The sequence below is a fragment of the Canis lupus genome, chromosome 15, assembly GCF_003254725.2.
Source record: "Canis lupus dingo isolate Sandy chromosome 15, ASM325472v2, whole genome shotgun sequence".
Lineage (NCBI taxonomy): Eukaryota > Metazoa > Chordata > Mammalia > Carnivora > Canidae > Canis > Canis lupus.
In genome coordinates, this window is record NC_064257.1 from 42569344 (window position 1) to 42588918 (window position 19575).

Genomic DNA, 19575 nt, shown 5'->3' on the forward strand with positions numbered 1-19575 from the left:
GCAGGAAAAGCGAGTGTCAAAGCACCCCAGAGCTCCCTCATGCCCGAGTGTTATGAGAGCTTGTCGCCAGTGATCTTGGGAAACTCTTCAAGGGGAATTTGGTTCAAGTCTTTAATTCATTGTAAAGAACCAGCTACGACATCCCTTTTATTTTTCCCAGGCCGTACACATGCACTTGCCTGCTCCCCTTCTTCTCTTGCATCCGGGAGGCAATCAAGTCAAAGCAGATGTTACTTAGGACTCTTCGGATATTGATTTCAGGTACTTTTCATCCTCTTATGATTCTAGATCATATGCATTCAGCTAACTCTCTGAGATGGTGATGTAAGCTTAGAATAGTCTCTGGCCACATGCTCCCCCATCCCCACTCCGCGAAGGAAGGTCCATCTAGCACCATGGGAGAGAGTGAGGGGAAGGGCAAAAGGGTCTGAGACTGAATCCTTGATGCCAGCTCTTTCCTGGGCATTCCCATTAGTCAAACCAATCAATCCCCCTTTTTTCCTTAAATTGCTTTGAAATGACATTCAGTTTCTTGCAAACAAGAGTCCTTACAAATGCATTCCTTAGGGCCAGAATTGTGTACACATATGCAGAGAGGTTTGCAGGGCCAGGTAATAATGACAGCCATCATTTATTGCACACTTAATTTGCACCCAGCTCTATGCTGACCAGGTCCATCATTTCCTTTAATTCTTACAACACTTTTCAGGTGGATATATTATCATCTCCAGGCTTCACATGAGAAAAATGTGGCTCAGAGAGGTTCAATAAGTTGCTCAAAGTCACAGCTAACTAAATGGCACAGCAGGGATTCGAAATGAGGGCTCCCTGACTTCAAAGCCCATGCTCTTTAATCACAGGGTGCTAGAGGTCTTCAAGGGCCAATCCGGCTACCCCAGGAAGCAGGAGAGTCAGGTTCCAACTAACAGATGGCTCTGTGTGCTGATGGAGCATCAGTCAAGTTTGGTCTGCTTGCCCCTCACTGTTCAGTTACTGTGACTGCTGAGATCTTGCCAGAATCAGAGAGTGCTGACTAATCTGAGAAGGTGGCTCATCTTTTCCCTGTCCAGCATGTTGCTAACTCGAAAATCCCTTTACGACAGAACAAGAGACTTCAGGAAACAGATCATGGCACACCTAATTGGGAGGCTCAGCAGCGGGGAGTCAAGAAGAGAAATTCCTGAGGCTGATTCTCAGAGAGAACTTTCTGAGCAGCTTTCAGAATATAAGGCCGGAGTGGAGCCCTTGAAAAGCGTGTACTTCCTAGAGAAAGCCTGTTTTATTAAATTTTTTAAAAATATGAAATTTTTACTCTCTCAGCTAACTTGGGAATCTGGGGGCTCAGTTGTTGAGTGTCTGCCTTCGGCTCAGGGAGTGATCCGGGGGTCCTGGGATGGAGTCCCACATCGAGCTCCCTGCAGGGAGCCTGCTTCTCCCTCTGCCTCGGTCTCTGCCTCTCTCTGTGTCTCTCAGGAATAAATAAAATCCTTTTCAAAAATGAAAGGATAAAGATTTGGCACACCTGATTAGCATCCTCTCCCTTGTTATAGTCTCATCTCATGACTGATGGTGGCATTTTCCATGTAAACTGCTGTGAATTAGCGTTTCTGGTACTTGCAGTCAGAAGCATTCTAACAGATGAGGTGCTCGTGAAGAGTTCGCAGCCCAGAGATATGAGTTGATTGTGTGGGCTTGGCAGAAGGACCAGAGTTGCAGAGAAAGCTGATGGAGGAAGTCAGGGCCATGTGCTGCAGGAACGGCTGGGGGATGTCCTAAGACCCCAGAGAATAAAAGGCAGGGATCTGGGCCCAAGAGAAGCTGGAACGTCTGGGCAGAGCCTGGGAGAGCACCTTGTGGGTTAACATGGTTCCTGCACGTGAGGAAACAGCTTCTTGCCTCTGAACTTTGGTTGGTGCATTCCCTTCTGTCTCGATCAACCTTCCTCCGCCCTGCCCCTTTCTCCCCAGTAAACCATGGACTCAATGCAAGACTCAATTCAGGCATTACCTCCTCCAGGAGGTCTTACCTGATTACCCTGCTGGGTGCCCCCCTGACCCCCATCCCCATCCCTATCCCTGCCCTCAGAACACTGTTCTAATATTAGGGGTGTGCCTGTCGCGTCCACTGTGGCTTGCCCACCTCTGTGTGCCTCAACAAATGGGTGTGGATTGAATGAGTGAGAGAGGAAGAAAAGGAGAGGCTCTAGTTCTGTTCTTGAGTTCCAGGAAGAAAGGGGGCAGCATATCATTACTCAGGAAAAAGGGTAGGAGGGGAGGCTGTCCATTCCAGGAACAAAAGTCGAGGGCTCTGGTCTTTTTATGAGCCTTTTTCTAACCATCAAAATAAGAAGCCCCAGGTACCGTGTCCCCTGCACCTTTGTAAGCTCAGTGACTTCTGCACTGTGGTTTCTCTGCAGCAGTATGTAGCCAAGCCTTTGCCATTAAAGAGCCCGTGGGGTTGTCCTCAAGACAGGAAGATAGAGCCTCGTAGCCAGTGTTGGAGAGAGGAGTTGCCTAGGCAAGGCTCTAGGTTGGTGGCACCTTCAAAGAGCAGAGGAGGGAGGGCTGAGGTCCTGCGGCCCATGAAGAAAAGGAGAGTGTGGAGAATTGGTCTGGACCTGAGAAGTGTCCGTTAAGTTTAAAAAATGGGCCCCTGAAGACCTTAAACAGGGTGCTGTTTCACCAGATGCCAAAGAGTTCAGGCCTGTGGCCAAATCTGGAAAGAATGTTTTAAGACCTGGCAGTGGCTAAGCAACTTAGCTCTGCCTTGGAAGCAAAGGCAAATGTGAAGACTCCAGAGTAATATTCTAAAAATCAGAGCCCCTAAATTTTATTCTATACATGCCAACTCTAATCAGTTGGTATGGACTTTCAATATGGCTAATTTGAGAAGGAATCTAAAGCCATCACCAGAGTTGGTTAAAAACAAAACAAAACAAAACAAAACACCCCAGAAAAGTTAAAAAAAAAAGGGAGAGCTCTGATTAATCCTGTCTGCTATGGGTTTAGGTAAGGAGGACTAGGAAAGAACTTGGAAATCTGAATGAAAGATAAAAGAGGGGGCTTCTAAAAAAAAAAAGAAGAGGGGGCTTCTTTTTTAAAAATTTAATTTATTAATTTGAGAGAGAGAGGGAGTTAGCACAAGCTGTGGGGAGAGGCAGCTGAGGGGAGAGGCAGAGGGAGAAGTAGAAGCTGACTCCCTGCTAAGCAGGAAGCCTGACGTGGGCTCAATCCCAGGCCACACAGGACTCGACCTCAGGACCCCAGGATTATAATCTGAACCGACAGCAGACACCAAATCACTAAGCCACCCAGGTGCCCCAAAGGGGGCTCCTTAAAGATATTATTGAATGAATTACATCTAGCAGAGCATGTACCTGAGTGGAAATGCCATGGACTTTGTCATTAGAAAGAGCTGAGTTTCAATCCTGATTCTGCCCCATTTCTTAGCCATGTAAGCCTGGGCAATTTACAAAACCCAATGAGTAACAAGGGACTCTGCTGCAGATTTAACAACAGGTAACTCTTACATAGAGATTTCTGTGTGCGAGGCATTGTTTTATGACCTTTCCTCACAACAACCCATGAAGTTACTATCCCTGATTTACCAGGGAGGAAGCTAAAAGTTCAGAAGGGTGATACAATTCATGAGGGGCAGATTCCCACCCAGGCAGTCTGGCTCTGAGTTCACATTCTTAGCCACCATAATATATACTGTAGCCAACCCCTTTCCATTGCTGATTGCAATCCCTTATGTTATGGGTCAAGCAACCGACATAAGCTCTGTGATTCAACTGTATTCTGTAAGACTTGCACCTGCATAGAACATTTTCTTTTTTAAAAATTTTATTTATTTATTCATGAGAGACAGAGAGAGAGAGGCAGAGACACAGGCAGAGGGAGGAGCAGGCTCCATGCAGGGAGCCTGACGTGGGACTCAATCCCAGGTCCCTGTGTTCACACCCCGGACTGAAGGCAGTGCTAAACCACGGAGCCACCCAGGCTGCCCCCTGCATAGAACACTTTTGTAGAGCACTTCACCTTAACCGTGTGAGCTACAGAGTCATGAACAGGACAGGAGCATGAACTCACCTGATGAAAGGAGAAAAAAGGACAAAATCAGGACTCAGGAATTCGGTCTTTAATGAAACATCTCTGGCCTTTTTATTTTGCTCTAGCATGAAAGGTTTACTCAAGAGCCATCACAATACACAGAACAGTGAAGCCAGATGAGGGAGTCTTCAGCTTGTGGAGGACTCGTTCTTTCTCCCATGCTGGAATGAAGCATTCTTTCACAAAATGGTTTCAGAGCAGGTGCCAACAAGCTATGGCCCCTGCATCAAATCCTGCCCATTTCTTCTACATAAAGTTTTATTAGAACGTAGCCAGGTTTATTCTTTGATGTTTGGTCTATGGCTAGTGTCACACTACAACAGCAGATCTGAGTAGATGCAAAACAGACCTGATGGCTCACACAGCCACCTTTCTAGCCCTTTGCAGAAAAACTGCTGATCCTGGCTCTCCACTCGAGGCCGGACTTTCTACATATCAATATGGCACAGGTGATCATCTCATGCCCTGACCTAGGGAAGGAAGAACACCATGGCCCCTTGGGTGTTTGCTATGGGAGATGTGAAATAGGATGTCTATAAGAGAAACCAAAAGGAAACAAATGTGGCCAGAATAGCATACTGCGAAGTGCGCTCTAAGGAATGTTAACCAATGTTTTGTGATAAAACGGTTCCAGGGTCAACTGGGAACTTCTCTGGTAAACAACCTTAAGCAGATTTCTCTTCTGCGGGACTTCTCAGGACATTTAAAATGCCATTATGCTTGAGATTTCTCAGAGGCTGATATGGTTCACAGAATGTATTTTCCTCATGGAGCTATGTTCTTCAGAACATTCTTTGGGAAATGTTAAAATAAAAGAAGTATTTAGAATTATGCTTCCTGGGAGCTAGAAATGAAAACTATGTGAGGGATCCCTGGGTGGCGCAGCGGTTTGGCGCCTGCCTTTGGCCCAGGGCGCGATCCTGGAGACCCGGGATCGAATCCCACATCGGGCTCCCGGTGCATGGAGCCTGCTTCTCCCTCTGCCTGTGTCTCTGCCTCTCTCTCTCTCTCTGTGACTATCATGAATAAATAAATAAAATCTTTAAAAAAAAAAAAAAAAGAAAACTATGTGAACTATGGCTTCATAAGCATGTCTTTCTCTCAGCAAGGAGAGAGAATGAAGAAGAAATAAAAAGATCCAGGGTGAGAAAAAAGAAAGAGAGAGAGAGAAAGATAGAGAGAGAGAAAGAAAGAGAAAGAAAGAAAGAAAGAAAGAAAGAAAGAAAGAAAGAAAGAAAGAAAGAAAGAAAGAAAGTGTTTGAAGGGAAGAAGGAAGGAAGCAGAGCCCTGGAGAAATAGTGTATGAGGATATGAAGAACATCTGGGTGATGGCACCATCAGAGGGAACAGTGTGTCAAACGCTGGGTACCACCCAACGCAGAATGTGTGGCCACTGCCAACATCACTATGGTCATCATCAGCACTACCAGAGAAGCTAACCTTCCCTGGGGTCTCGCCACTCTGTAGATTCTGTGTATGTCCTTTACACCTACAATGTCACTTAATTACCTTTTTACAGATGAGGAAACAGAGGCACAGACAAGTAAGTAGTCAGAGTCAAAGCTTATAAAGTTTGTAAGTGGCAACGCATAGATGCAACTCTGTGATACGGGCCCAGAGCCCACGTTCCCGCTGTGGCACAGCATTGCTCTGCTTGCACCTCACTTGCCTGGGGCTGCAAGCCCACCAGGCAACACAAGAAGGATTCTGTACAGAAATGTGACACGAAGCCATTTGGAGGAAAAGACAAAATAAGCCAACCCCTGTCACGTTGGATAACCGACCACGCAGGGAGCCAAACAGCTAGAGGACTGATTTCTTCCCCCCATAGGACAGCCAGATGTTTCGATAATATCATGTTTTCTTCCTCTTTCTCTTTCTACTCGTGTTAACTATTCCTTCTTAACTCTTATCATAAGTTATCTATCAGGCTTATCCAAAGTACTACATTTGCTCATAAAGTGAATATAAGATAGTTTTTGAATGTTACAAAAGCATTTTCAAACCAAACACTATAACTACTGTATAAGCCTCATTTAGATTCCCACAACTACCAATTTATTTTTATTTTTATTTTTTTTAGGATGACGGCCCACATAACAGCTTCCTTTGACAGATTCTGAAAACATGAATCACAGCTCAAGTAAATCTTTTGTGGCTCAGAAACATACCTGCATTTAAATACTAGCATTATCCAGGTCCTAGCTAACCACTGACTTCCATGCCTAAAATATGATGAACATAGTAAATCACACTGGGCAGGGGAGTTAAACCCAGGTCTGGAAAAGCAGTCCAGTCCAGCATGTGAAAAATTTGCACAGAGTATCCTGGATTTGCTCCAATGGCAAAAAAAAAGAAAGAAAGAAAAAAAGAAAGATGGTTGCCTCGGCCTGGGCCAAGACTGCAAAACATTGACTGGGAGCTCCTGAAGGCGAAGCTGGTGTGGGACAGTCTGCCTCTGCTCCTCGAGCCTATAGCAAACCAAAGGGCCAGGGCAGGGGCCCAGGTCAATGCAAAGACCGCCACGCTGCTCACCCATGTCTGTTTACCTGGTGCAGGTGAAGGCAGGGCTGTGAGCTCCTCCGTCCGGAAGAGCCGTGTGGCAGTGTGATCCTGGCCTCCTAGCCTCCCCGGCGGCCTGGGCTGCTGCCCTGCACGCTGCTTCCGCGGCTTCTAAGGTCCCATTGGAGAGCCCCATGGGTTGGGGAGCCCCACCGCTAGGATCGCATTTCCAAGAGGGTGTGCCTCCCCTGCCCCCGACCCGCCCTCCCCCCCCCTTTCCGCCTTTGCTTGCGTTGACTTTGGAGAGGCTCGGGTTTCTTCCACTCCTGCGCTGGCTGCTGGGGTGAGGCGGCCCCTGAAACCACTTCCAGATGTGCCCGCAGGCTGGCTGCCTCGGCCAGACTTCCTCTCACATCCTCCTCTGGCAGTCTGGGTGCAAATCAGCTCAAAAACAAGGCAGCTCTGGAGGAAAGGATTCAAAGCTGGAGAAGAGCAAATGCTTGGAGGGTGAATTTCCACCACACATTGGGTCTAAGTAAACTTTGGAAAAGCAGAAATGGAAAAATTAAGTTCATACTGATTTTAAGAATCTCATCATAGCCACTAGTTTCTCCTCAAATCTCCCAGTCATTAAAATGCTGTGGTCCCCAAATTAAAGCCCAGATAACAGCTGTCGTCTCATTTCACCAAGGCAATGATAACAATAGAATTTTTAAGGTGGTTTTGAGCCAGAACATGAAAAGGAATCAGGCAGGGAATGAACCCCACCCAGCTCTGGGCTGTTCTGTTTCTGCTATTGATTCTCAGAAACCCAGGAAATGGTGCCAGCACATTGCCTGGGATCATGGAATTTATTTCTGTAACCTCTCTCTTAACTCCTATAAGGAAATGAGGATCCCTCTGCTCACTGGCTCTTTCTAAAGTGGTGTTTCCCAATAGAAATATAATGCAGGCCACTCTGTAATCTTAAATTTTCTAGTAGTCATTTTAAGATAAGTACAAAGATAAGTACCTAGCTGGCTCTGTCAGAAGAGCATTCAGGTTATGAGTTTGAGCCCCACATAGGGTACAGAGATTACTGAAATAAATAAATAGATAAATTTTTAAAGAGCGAGGGGGAGAGAGGGAGAGAAGGAGAGGAAGACAGAGAGAGAGAGAGAGAGAGAATAACTCTGCACCAGGCACTGGGCTGAGCATTAAATTAAAAAAAAAAGGTCTAAAGAGGTAAAATTAATTTTAATGATATATTTTACTTAACCCAATATATACAATATATTATTTCAACATGGAATTAATACAAAATATTATAACAAGATATTTTACATTCTTTTTTTGTATTAAGTCTGAAATCTGGTGTGTGTCTTACATTTGTGGCACATCTCAATTCAAACACTAAATTTCATCAGAAACAACTGGTATGTATTTATATTTCATATAATTTACAGATTAACAATTAGGCTCACATACTCAGGTTGTTCCAAGCATACTTAAAAGCTTTCCAATAACTGAATCAAGTATCAGTTTTTCAACCTAAATTCGTTAACATGAAGTACAATTTAAAAGTCAGTTCCTGGGCAGCCCGGGTGGCTCAGCAGTTTAGCACTGCCTTCAGCCCAGGGCATGATCCTGGAGTCCCAGGATTGAGTCCCCCATCAGCCTCCCTGCATGGAGCCTGCTTCTCCTTCTGCCTGTGTCTTTGAGCCTCTCTCTCTCTCTCTCACACACAAATAAATAAAATCTTAAAAAAATAAAATAAAAAGTCAGTTCCTTGGTTGCACTAGTCACCTATTACATGCAGAGCAGCAGCATGAGTAGTGGCCACTGTACTGGACGGTGCAGCTCTAAAGGGTTTATTGGGTTGATTGTTTTTTTCAGACTTGAACTTGGAGAGTGGGAATGTCTGAATACCTTCCCTTTGTACAGGACTTTGAACACTGACAAAGCATCTTCACATTTTCTATTTCATTTTCTTCTCATAACATTCCCATAAGGTAGGCTGAACAGAGATGTTGTTCACCAATTTGCAGATCAGCAAATTGAGGTCTTGGGCATGTTAAAGTCCTAAGTTCCAAAGTAAGATGGTGGATAAAGCCAGGACTGGAATTCCTGTCAGTAGGTCTCTCACCCTTTTCTCTCTTGAGGCACATGATTCAATATGAGGATTTTTGGCTGCAACTCTAAGGGTTAAACTGCATTCAGGGCTTTCGCATTCTTCACTTGGCCAGCCTTCAGCATCCAGTCAGGGTGCAGATGGAGTTGTCTGTTGCCCTGGTGGTGTTCCCTCACACACTCCTATCCTAAGGCCCTCATACGATCCAGCAAGAATGCCGTTTTTCTTTGGAGCAGGCTTGATATTATGCTATTCTTCTTTTCTCTTTACTTCCAGGAGGTGTGCTGTATCTTAAAGCACAACTTTACTCAACGTTTGAGCTAACAGACATGGTTGTGAAGTATTCGTCTTTGGTTGCAGCAGGTGCACCTGACACATGGATAGCATGCAGGAAGTGAGAAGGTCCAGCAGCAGCACAGACAACTGTACCCTGAGCACTCCTGCTCCAGTACTCATGGCCCTCACGTGAGCAAAAATATCACCACTTCTTGGCTCAGGGCTTGCTGCTACCCTTCCAGAATCATGTGCTATCAGGAGCGGCAGGACGGTCAGTCAGATATGTCCCAAAGTATCATTGAGGGAAAGCCCTCAAGCTGACCCCTGTCTACTCCAGTTTCCTCCAAAGGCTGGGGCTCCCCTCCCACCACCTTTGCATCTCTCATCCACCTAGCAGAATGCCTGACCCAGTGTGAGACCCAGTAACTAAGTAGGTTCAGAGAGGATGACAACCAAAGTACTCCAGAGGGGGGCTCACAACTGAAATGGTTCTGTTGTTTTCATAGACTCTGCTTGCTATTCATATTGGCTTCCATCTGGACCTAAATCTCTCTGCTCACTGTTCTTTGTACACTTTCTCTTTGATGCCCTACTGTCTCCAACTGGGGATTCTCTCTCCTTTATTTCTAGTGGACCATGTCCTGAGGATGTAAGAGGCTTATTACCTATGACCTAGATTTCTGCATTGTGGGCACATGTATCCTTTTCTGGGGAAGAAAAGAGGAGAAAAGAAAGAGACAGGTTTTAAGGGATACTCCGGTAAGTGCAGTGGCTGCCAGCATGGGCTCTGGGGATGGACAGACCCAACTGTTAGCTCAGACGTTATACTGAACACATCACTCAGAATCTCACCTGTGGTTTCCTCAGCTGTAGTGTCAGGAGCCTCCTAGTGAGCACTGAGTAAGGGCTCAATACATGGAAGTCATCACAGTCATCCCTCCTTGTCTTCCGGGAGTCTGCTCCCAGACGCCCAGGGGGTGCATGAAACCATGGAGAGTTCCAAAAATCTATGTATACTATTGTTTTTGCTATACATATATACCTACAGTAAGGGGTGATCTATGCATTAGGCACAGAAATTAACAACCATAATGATAAAGTTGAACAATTATAACAATATACTGTAAGAAAAGCTATGTGAATGTAGTTTCTCTCTCTCTCAAAAGATCTCATTGTACTGTTCTCACCCTTCTTGTGATGATGTGAGATGACAAAATGCCTACGTGATGACATGAAGTGGACAAAGTGACACGAATGACGCCGGCATTATGACGCAGTGTTCAGCTACATCGTCTTCTGACCATCCATCGTCAGAAGGCAGATATTCCACTTCCTGACTATGGCTGACCAAGGGTAACAGAATCCTCAGAAGCGAAACTGCCAATAAGGGGGGGGAGGGGACTACTGTATTTTTACTGTTGGATGAAGACAACCCTCTTCAAGATATAAACTAGGAAAAGGAATTATTTTATTTTTAATTTTTATTTATTTATTTATTTATGATAGTCACAGAGAAAGAGAGAGGCAGAGACACAGGCAGAGGGAGAAGCAGGCTCCATGCACTGGGAACCCGATGTGGGATTCGATCCCGGGTCTCCGGGATCATGCCCTGGGCCAAAGGCAGGCGCCAAACTGCTGCGCCACCCAGGGATCCCTAGGAAAAGGAATTATAACAGTAAGTTATTTGTAACTTTTTCTTGAAAAGTCCAAAAGAGTGATATGATGTTGCGAACGCCACCAGTAGCCTACTTAATAACCTTCTCTGCTTCCTCCTTTGAAATAGAAACACTCTTTCGTGTGGGAGCAGCAATTGCCCAGTTAAAAACACTTACCTCCTCAGACATCCTGCATCTAGGGTGGCACATGAGCAGAAAGAAGTCAGCCATCTGTGACTTCCTAAAAAGCTATTGTGTTCCTGGCAAAGAGCCATTAGGGGCTTCTTGCCATTTCTTCCTGTCTGAAATCCAACCTTGATGCCTGGAGGTGCACTCTCCATCTTGCAGCTCTGGAGATAAAAGGTCCACACTGTACTTCTGCATATGGCCACACCAGCCATGCACAGATTAGTGTTGAACTGTCAGGGTCCTGGCAGGATACAGATGGCTCACTCCGGAAGGTTAATGGTGGAGACTCTGAAAAAAGGCACTATTTGAAAAGGTCAGTATTAAGGAAACACAGTAGCGTGGAATTAGCAACTGCAGGAATTAGCAGGTTGTAACCTGGAAGGATAAGGCAAGGGAGTGGCTACTAGGACTGGGAAAGTAGGTACATGGACAAGGCTACCCAACAGGAGCAGCCTGTGTTGACTAACACAAAAGGGACCAGGGGACTAGTTACCCTAAGTTTCCAATCTCCTGTTGGTGGTGCCTCCCACTGGCTAAACCATACTGGAAGTCAGAGAGCAGGGGAGCTCAATAGACATAATATCTTTAAGTCAGCCTCTCAGGGCACTGAACATGTTGAAGAAGATTGGAGGGTGGATCTGTATAAGCAAATAGGAAATACCCTTGCACAATGTAGGTAGGGTCCCCTGGTAGCCCTGCATGTGTTAAGGAGGGCAGAGCAAGAACACAGGAGGAGCCTAATTCCCTGCTGGCACTGGGAGTCACCAGAGCAGCAATGAACTAAGTATTCTGAAACACCTAACCATGTGAGGAAAACAAACCATCACGTGGGCATGTCACTCTGGTCAGATTTCAGTTATGTGTCTGAGTGCAGTTCTATGGGATTTATATGCATCTTCTTTTTGTGGTATCATCAGCTGACACGATGTATATCTGAGTTTATTTTTTTATTAGTTGAGAGTCAAATGTTCATCCTTACTTCTTACCCAATAGGCCTGCCTTGGCTGAGTGTACTGCTTTGTAGATAAGGCCTTAGATAAAATCTATTAAGGCTGATAAATGGACTAGAAGGAAGGAAGCAGCTTAGTATAGCAGCAATGAATCACTACACTGGGTCTGGCTGATGGCCTCAATTATCGCCTCGTCTTCCAGGGCTGGGGTCCAAGATCACCTACCTGGGGTAGGACGTATAACTAGAGGAGCCTCAGTTCCTCTCTTTTTCCTGATGGGACTCAATGACTGGTCATCTTCTTGTCCCATGCTGAGGCGCTCAGGACTCTTTTCTGCTACCCCCTAAGCTGCAGCAGTTGTGCCTATGCCTGCCTCTCTACCTGTTGGCCCTCTTTCTCACTCTGATGAAGTATTTTTCTTCCTTGATTCTGAGTTCCCTGTTCTGGGAACTGATGTAGGCTCTCTCTGGCTTAGAGTCTTGGCTTGCTCTTGCCTGCTGCCTTTGTCATGCCTTGGCCACCTCTCTAGCCAAGACCCATGGCCAGAGCCCTGTGATCTGTGAATAGGCCTCTCAGACACCATCTGCTTCTTTCAACTCAGGAGCACTGCCTGCCCCACCTCTCTGCTGTTGAGTCCTGCCCCCCTGCCGCCACTCCCTAAAACTCCCTCCTAAACCTCTGCCAATAAGACCTTGGCCTGAATCCTTAGTTGAAATGAAGGTATCCCTTGGACATGGCAATTTACACTCTTGGCTGAAAACACAGCCGTCTGCCACCTCCCAGTACCAGCCTCTTCCTCTCCAGCCAACTCCTCAGTGGCTCAGAAGAGCAGAAACAATAGTGATGTAATGAGAATGACAAAGATGACACAGGTGAGATAGCCTACTACCTACTAAGTGCTAACTACCTGCCAGGCATCACCTCGTGCAGCCTAGCCCTGGCTTTGTGTGGCAATGGCACAAACACCAGTTTTCATGGTTCAGGTCAATGACATCAGGCCCTCTGCACAGTTCACAGTTTGCGTCTGTTACCATAGTACATTAACAGTGAGTACTTGCCCAAGAACAAACTTTGCTGCTAGCTTTTAGTCCATGAAATTACTATGCAAATAACAGACCCAAATCCTGATCCATAACCAATCATGTCGCTTCCATCAGTTAGCCAGTGGTGGGTCACTGGACATTTGCTATTCAGTTTACGTACAAAGCATGTGGTCATGTCACCTCCTTAATTCCTGGTGATAAACTCTTGCGATGTTTACAAAAATGAATAATAGAGAGAATTGGCCAACAAAGATAATAGGGTAGCAAAGAAACAAAAAGTGATAATGACTAGAGTGAAGTTCAAATCAAAGGTAAATGGAGGTAGAGAAGAAATAGCTGGCTGTGGGATGACACTGTCACCAGGCAACTCTAGACATGCAGCCAGAAGAATTGAGTAAAGGTAACTTTATGAACATGAATGCAGAAACTGGTTGTGTAGAAAAGGATAAAGATGTTCCCAGGGAAGAGATATGGATAAAAAATTCATCTTAAAGGAGCTCTCAAAGATATTTCACGACATTGAAAGTGCAAAGAATAAAATATGGAAAGCTATCCCAAAGCTGAAAAGGAGTATGACAATTTGCCAAGGCACAGAAAAGATGCTCATTCTGTACAGTAAGTTTTATGATGGTAAGGCAAGCACGACTCAAACTACTCTTGATAAGTTTTATTTCTTTTTTAAAGATTGTAGCTATTTATTTGAGAGAGAGAGCAAGCGAGGGAGGGAGTCCGATGTGGGACTCGATCCCAGGACCCCAGGATCATGACCTGAGCTAAAGGCAGACGCTCAACCAACTGAGCCCCCAAGGTGCCCCACTCTTGATAAGTTTTAAACAAACAAAAATCCAAAAAACCCAAAAATGTAACTCTCAATGTTTTTAATGATTCAAATTACAGTAAAGTAAATAAATACTAGGTCTACTAATTTTCTCATTTCCCTAGGCATTTAAAACCAACAGTAAGAGTAGTAAATACTTTTATGAAAATGTTTAAAGATCACAGCACAGGGGTGCCTAGGTGGCTCAGTGGGTTAAGCATCTGCCTTCAGCTCAGGCTGTGATCTTAGAGCCCTGGGATTGAGCCCCACATCTGGCTTCCTGCAGAGCAAGGAAATCTGCTCCCTTCCCCATCCCCCACTCATGCTCTCTCTCTAACAAATAAATAAAATCTTCAAAAAAAAAATCACAGCACAATTGCAATCTTTCCCATTGAGATTTAAGATCCCTTTGCAACTTATATGGTCATTTTACAGAACTACACTACTGGGGCGTAGTCAGTTGGGTGTTTGACTCTTGGTTTTGGTTCAAGTTGTGATCTCATGGGCTATGGGATGGAGCCCCACACCAGGCTCCAAGATCTGAGCTTAAATGGGGAGTCTGCTTAGAGGTTCTCTCCCTCTGCCCCTCCCCCTACTCTCTTTCTCTCAAATAAATAAACAAATCTTAAAAAAAAAAAATACAATAGCCAAACTGTGGAAGGAGCCTTGGTGTCCATCAAAAGATAAATGGATAAAGAAGATGTGGTTTATGTATACAATATTACTCAGCCATTAGAAATGACAAATACCCACCATTTGCTTCAACGTGGATGGAACTGGAGGGTATTATGCTGAGTGAAGTAAGTCAATCGGAGAAGGACAAACATTGTATGTTCTCATTCATTTGGGGAATATAAATAATAGTGAAAGGGAATATAAGGGAAGGGAGAAGAAATGTGTGGGAAATATCAGAAAGGGAGACAGAACATAAAGACTCCTAACTCTGGGAAACGAACTAGGGGTGGTGGAAGGGCAGGAGGGCGGGGGGTGGGGGTGAATGGGTGACAGGCACTGAGAGGGGCACTTGACGGGATGAGCACTGGGTGTTATTCTGTATGTTGGCAAATTGAACACCAATAAAAAATAAATTTATTAAAAAAATAAATAAAAAAACAAACTATATTCTATGAAAAAAAATTAAATGCAAGGATGAAAAATGAAAAAAAAATAAATAAAGAGCTACACTACCATGCAAACCAAGGACTGCTTGTACTTTACATATGTTATCTCATTTGGTCTGCAAAACAACTTTAATAGATGCTATTATTATCCCCATCTTATAGACAAAGAATCTGAGACTCAAAGAGGATAAATAATTTGACCAAGACCACACGGCTAGTAAATGGCTACATCCACTGAATTCTAAATCCCATGATCTTAATTCCTGCTATGTGGCAAGTCCAGATACATGATGGGTGTTTGATATGGGAGAGCAGGAGTGAAGGAGAAAAAGTAGTGTGGGATGAAGGGACCTTCTCTAAGGGAATCTTGAAAGGCTAGAGCAGCACCATCCACTAGAGCTTTCTGTTTTCCACGTACACTTACACAATAGAAATATTTATGTAATCTAGAATATATAGCACAGAAATATAATATATTAACCCTTGTGCATATGTAAATCTATGTGTACTTCTGAATCCACCTTTTCTTGATCCTTCAGGATCTTGCTCCATCAAGTGTGAATTCTCCTCCAGGTAGGCCTCGTTGGTTAGCTCAAGTAACTCTCATTTCCAACCTTATTCTCCCTTCCCTCCTTCTTATTATTGAGGCTGAAACAAACAAACATAACTACTTTCCCAGACTCCTGTAGCCACCCTCCTGAAGATGAACACCAATGTCTGTTCTCCTTTTTCTGTAGCAGAAACTTGAACATTAGCTGGGGACATGGCCATTCTAAATAAAAACATGTCCCATACTTTCTTTCTTTTTTAAAGATTTTATTTATTTATTCCTGAGAGACAGAGAAAGAGAGGCAGAGACACAGGCAGATGGAGAAGCAGGCTCCCTGCGGGGAACCCAATGTGGGACTCGATCCTGGGACCCCAGGATCATGCCCTGAGCCGAAGGCAGATGCTCAACCACTGAGCCACCCAGGTGCCCTGTCCCAGACTTTCTTCAACTAACTGTGGCCTTGTGACTAACTTCTGGCTAATGGGATGTAAACAGAAATAATATATATAATTCCAGAATGTGTTCTGGAGAAGGGAACATTCTTCTCCCTTACTCTTTCCTGTTGCTGGAATGTAGATGCAATTGCAAGAGCTGGAGCAGCCATCTCAGACCATGAGTTGGAAAGATTTATTTATTTATTCCTGAGAGGCACAGAGAGAGGCAGAGACACAGGCAGAGGGAGAAGCAGGCTCCATGCTGGGAGCCCGACGTGGGATTCGATCCCAGGTCTCCAGGATCACGCCCTGGGCTGAAGGCGGCGCTAAACCGCTGAGCCACCTGGTCTGCCCGGCTTTTGCTTTGATAACCACTTCCACTTCTGTGAAATTCCTTTCACCTGTGGCTTCTTAATCTCACCTGGTTCCCTTTCAACCTCTCTGGCTCCTCATTCTCTGTTTCTTTCATTAGTGCCTCCTTCTGTTTTTACCTCTTAAGTGTTGGGTTCTTCAGGGTGCTCTTCTGCCTCACTCTTCTCTTTCTACATTCTCCTCCTAGGTGGTAACTTCCATTCCTAGAGTTTCAAAGATTGAGAATCAGAGACCTATTCTAAATTCCTCACTAAGCAGAATTAAGCCAAAGCTGCTGTGGTAAAATAGCATCGCCCTCCCCCCGTCTTTTTTTAAAAAAAATTTATTTACTTATTCATGAGAGACAGAGAGAGGGAGACATAGGCAGAGGGAGAAGCAGGCTCCCTGCAGGGAGTCAGATGTGGGATTCAATCCTGGGACTCCAGGATCGCACCCTGAGCCAAAGGCAGACACTCAACCAAGGAGCCCCCCAGGTGCCCCTAAAATAGCATTTCCATTGGATGAAGCACTTTGTCATGGATTGAATTGTGTTCCCCCAAAAGATAGGTTGAAATCCTAATGCCCAATACACGTGAACATGACTTTATTTGAATGTAAAGTCTTTGCAATTGTCATCAAGTTAAGATGAGGTCATTAGAACGTAACTGTGAATTAGAAGCAGAGACGAGACACAGACACATAGGGACAACAACCACGTGATGAGGAAGGCAGAGATTGGAGATGCAGCAAGGAATGCCTAGGTTCAATGGCCACCACCAGAAGCCAGAAAGAAGCAAAGAAGCATTCTTCCCTACAGTTTTCAGAGGGATCATGCTGACACTTGATTTTGGGTTTCTAGCCTCTAGAACTGCAGACAAAAATTTCTGTTGTTTCAAGCCACATGGTTTGTGGTATTTGGTTACAACAGTTCTAAGAAATGAATACACACTTCCTCCATTGTAATGTACCTCCTTATCTAAGCAACCAGTTATGACTTGAAATCACCTTTCTCTTAATATTTTGTCTAAATCTTTTCCCCAGTTCAGGGATTTTCAGCCTTTCACATATCACAGACCAGTTTTGACTTTTTTTTTTTTAATTTGGATATCAACATTGGGTTTACACCTTTCAATTTTGCCCTTAGTCTTTTGCTATAAGGGCATTAAACACACACACACACACACACACACACAACTACTATCTGCTTACAGCATCATTGATAAAAGTTAGGACATTTCAACACTAGACTTCCAAAGAAAGTACAGTTCTTATTAAATATTTTAAGTTTGGGCAGCCCCGGTGGCGCAGCGGCTTAGCGCCGCCTGCAGCCCGGGGTGTGATCCTGGAGACCCCGGATCGAGTCCCATGTCAGGCTCCCTGCGTACAGCCTGCTTCTCTCTCTGCCTGTGTCTCCACCTCTCTTTCGCTCTCTCTGAATAAATAAATAAATAAATCTTTAAAAAAAAAAAAGTGAAAAATAAATATTTTAAGTTCTATGAAAAGTTCCTTGCTTTATCCCAGTACTTTCCCAGTATTGTTTCAGATATTCTTTCTTTCGTTTTTTTTTTAAAGATTTTATTTATTTATTCATGAGAGACACACACAGAGAGAGAGAGAGAGAGAGAGAGGCAGAGACACAGGCAGAGGGAGAAGCAGGCTCCATGCGGGGAGCCTGATATGGGACTTGATCCTGGGTCTCCAGGATCATGCCCTGGACTGAAGGTGGCGCTAAACCGCTGAGCCACCGGGGCTGCCCCTTTTTTTCTTTTTTTTAAGATGTCATTTATTCATTCATGAAAGACACACAGAGAGAGAGAGGCAGAGACACAGGCAGAGAAAGAAGCAGGCTCCCTGCAGGGAGCCCGACATGGGACCCGGGATTCCAGAATCACGCCCTGGGCCAAAGGCAGATGCTCAATCACTGAGCCACCCAGGTGTCCCTGGATCCATCCTTTCTAACAGAAACATTTATGTATGCGACAAAGAAACATTAATACATAAATATTCATAGACTCCTTTGTTTCCAGCCATCTTCCCCCTCTTTTCCAAAATTCTCTTTGACCATATTGCAAAATTGGGGTAATCAGTGACAGGATGAACTTGAGAAGCAGGAGCTGAAAGAACAGTGAGAATTGGGCACCTGGGTGGCTCAGTAGTTGAGCATCTGCCTTTGGCTCAGGGCATGATCCTGGGATCTAGTCCTGCATCTGGTTCCCTGCAGGGAACCTGCTTCTCCCTCTGCCTATGTCTCTGCCCCTCTCTGTGTCTCTTATGAATAAATCAATCTAAAAATATATATAAATAAAAATTAAAAAGGTAGAGAATCACTTCTCAAAGGAAAGTTTAGAGGGATGAGGAGGTGGAGAGGCAGGCTCATGACTGAGGGAGCTGGGGTACAGGGGATGTTACAGCCATAGCAGAGAAATTGCAAATGATGAGAGACGAGGAATTTTAGGAAATTTGCTGTATGTTGTTTGTATTTCCTCTCCCGTACCTCCTTAAGAGTGTGAGATAGATTTAAATTGCTTTCAAAAATTTTTTTTTTCTTCTGGAATTGTATCTCTTCGAGTGTCTTTATAGGACCAGATAATCAGGCAGCTGTCAGCCTTACCAGGATTACATATATGACTGTGAGCAGAGGCCGTGGTCGTGCAGTTGTTAGGAAAGGGGGCCATGGAGCGCGGAGCCTTGTGTTTGATTCCTGGTCCCAATCTGCTTCTGCTGTGTCCATGGGAGAACTACTCCACGCCTCTGTGCCGCACTCCCCCAGGCACGATCGGGAGACACCGGTATCCACGTCACTGGAGGGTTGGGGTTACCAGGGCGAGGAGGGAGGGCAGCGTTTGCAAACGGAAGACTCTCAGACGTCCGCCAGCAATCAAACGGAAGCCTACACAGTTTCCCACCTGCCGAAACAAACCAACAAAACGCCCTTCGCGGCGGACTGTTGCTAGACTTCCTGGCATGACACCCAACAAGGCGTCAAGGGTCCGGGCCCCCCTGGCCGTCCTCCCTCCCCGCCCGTCCCCTCCGTTCGCCGGCATCCTCGGCGCCCGCCGGCCCAGACTCTCGGCCTCCTCCCCGCGCTCCCGGGACTTCGAACCTCCACGAGAAGCGGTTCTCCCCGCGGCGCTGTGACTGTTCAGGCGCTGACTGGCCCGCACGTCCTAGATGCTCAGTTAACGTGGCCGTGAGGGAAACCGCTGCGCCTTCTCCAGCACAGACGACCCGGGAGGGCCCAGGGTGGGGAGGGGAGACTCGGTTGCTGGGAGGTGTCTGTACACCCGAAGGCCCGCTGCCAACGGCGCTCGGCCCGGGCACCGCACCCCGCGCCCCGGGTGAGGGCGACGCTACCCTACCGGTGCCCCTCGCTCCGCGCCCGCCTCCAGCCGTGCCCCGGGCGCCCGCGGTCACGTGACCCGGTCCCCGGCGCCCAGCGGGAGGCGGGTCCCCGCCCTCCCCCGG

At 45.7% G+C, this 19575-nt stretch overlaps 1 protein-coding gene and 1 long non-coding RNA gene across 7 annotated transcripts in view; both read right to left on the reverse strand.

Annotated features, from left to right (window-relative positions):
- Positions 1 to 10376, reverse strand: part of GLT8D2 (glycosyltransferase 8 domain containing 2) — a 37210-nt gene extending 26834 nt beyond the window's left edge. For 2 of the 5 annotated variants that reach the window (XM_049094145.1, XM_025439214.3), the window contains exon 1: positions 6662 to 6874. The gene's annotated coding sequence lies outside the window, so the exon portion shown is untranslated. Of the gene's footprint in view, positions 1 to 6661; positions 6877 to 10187 lie in introns of those variants that run through there. The other 3 variants (XM_025439217.3, XM_025439215.3, XM_025439216.3) reach the window with 3 other exon arrangements.
- A 284-nt stretch (positions 10377 to 10660) lies between these two features.
- LOC125752528 (uncharacterized) lies at positions 10661 to 19501 on the reverse strand. 2 transcript variants are annotated; one of them, XR_007402274.1, is made up of 4 exons: positions 19214 to 19460; positions 18722 to 19016; positions 16181 to 16334; positions 10661 to 11005 (listed from the first exon to the last, which is right to left on the reverse strand). It is a non-coding gene; the product is annotated as an uncharacterized LOC125752528 (long non-coding RNA). The 2 variants fall into 2 exon arrangements; XR_007402273.1 differs by lacking the exon at positions 10661 to 11005 and having other exon boundaries at positions 11152 to 16334; positions 19214 to 19501.
- Positions 19502 to 19575: the final 74 nt, after the last annotated feature.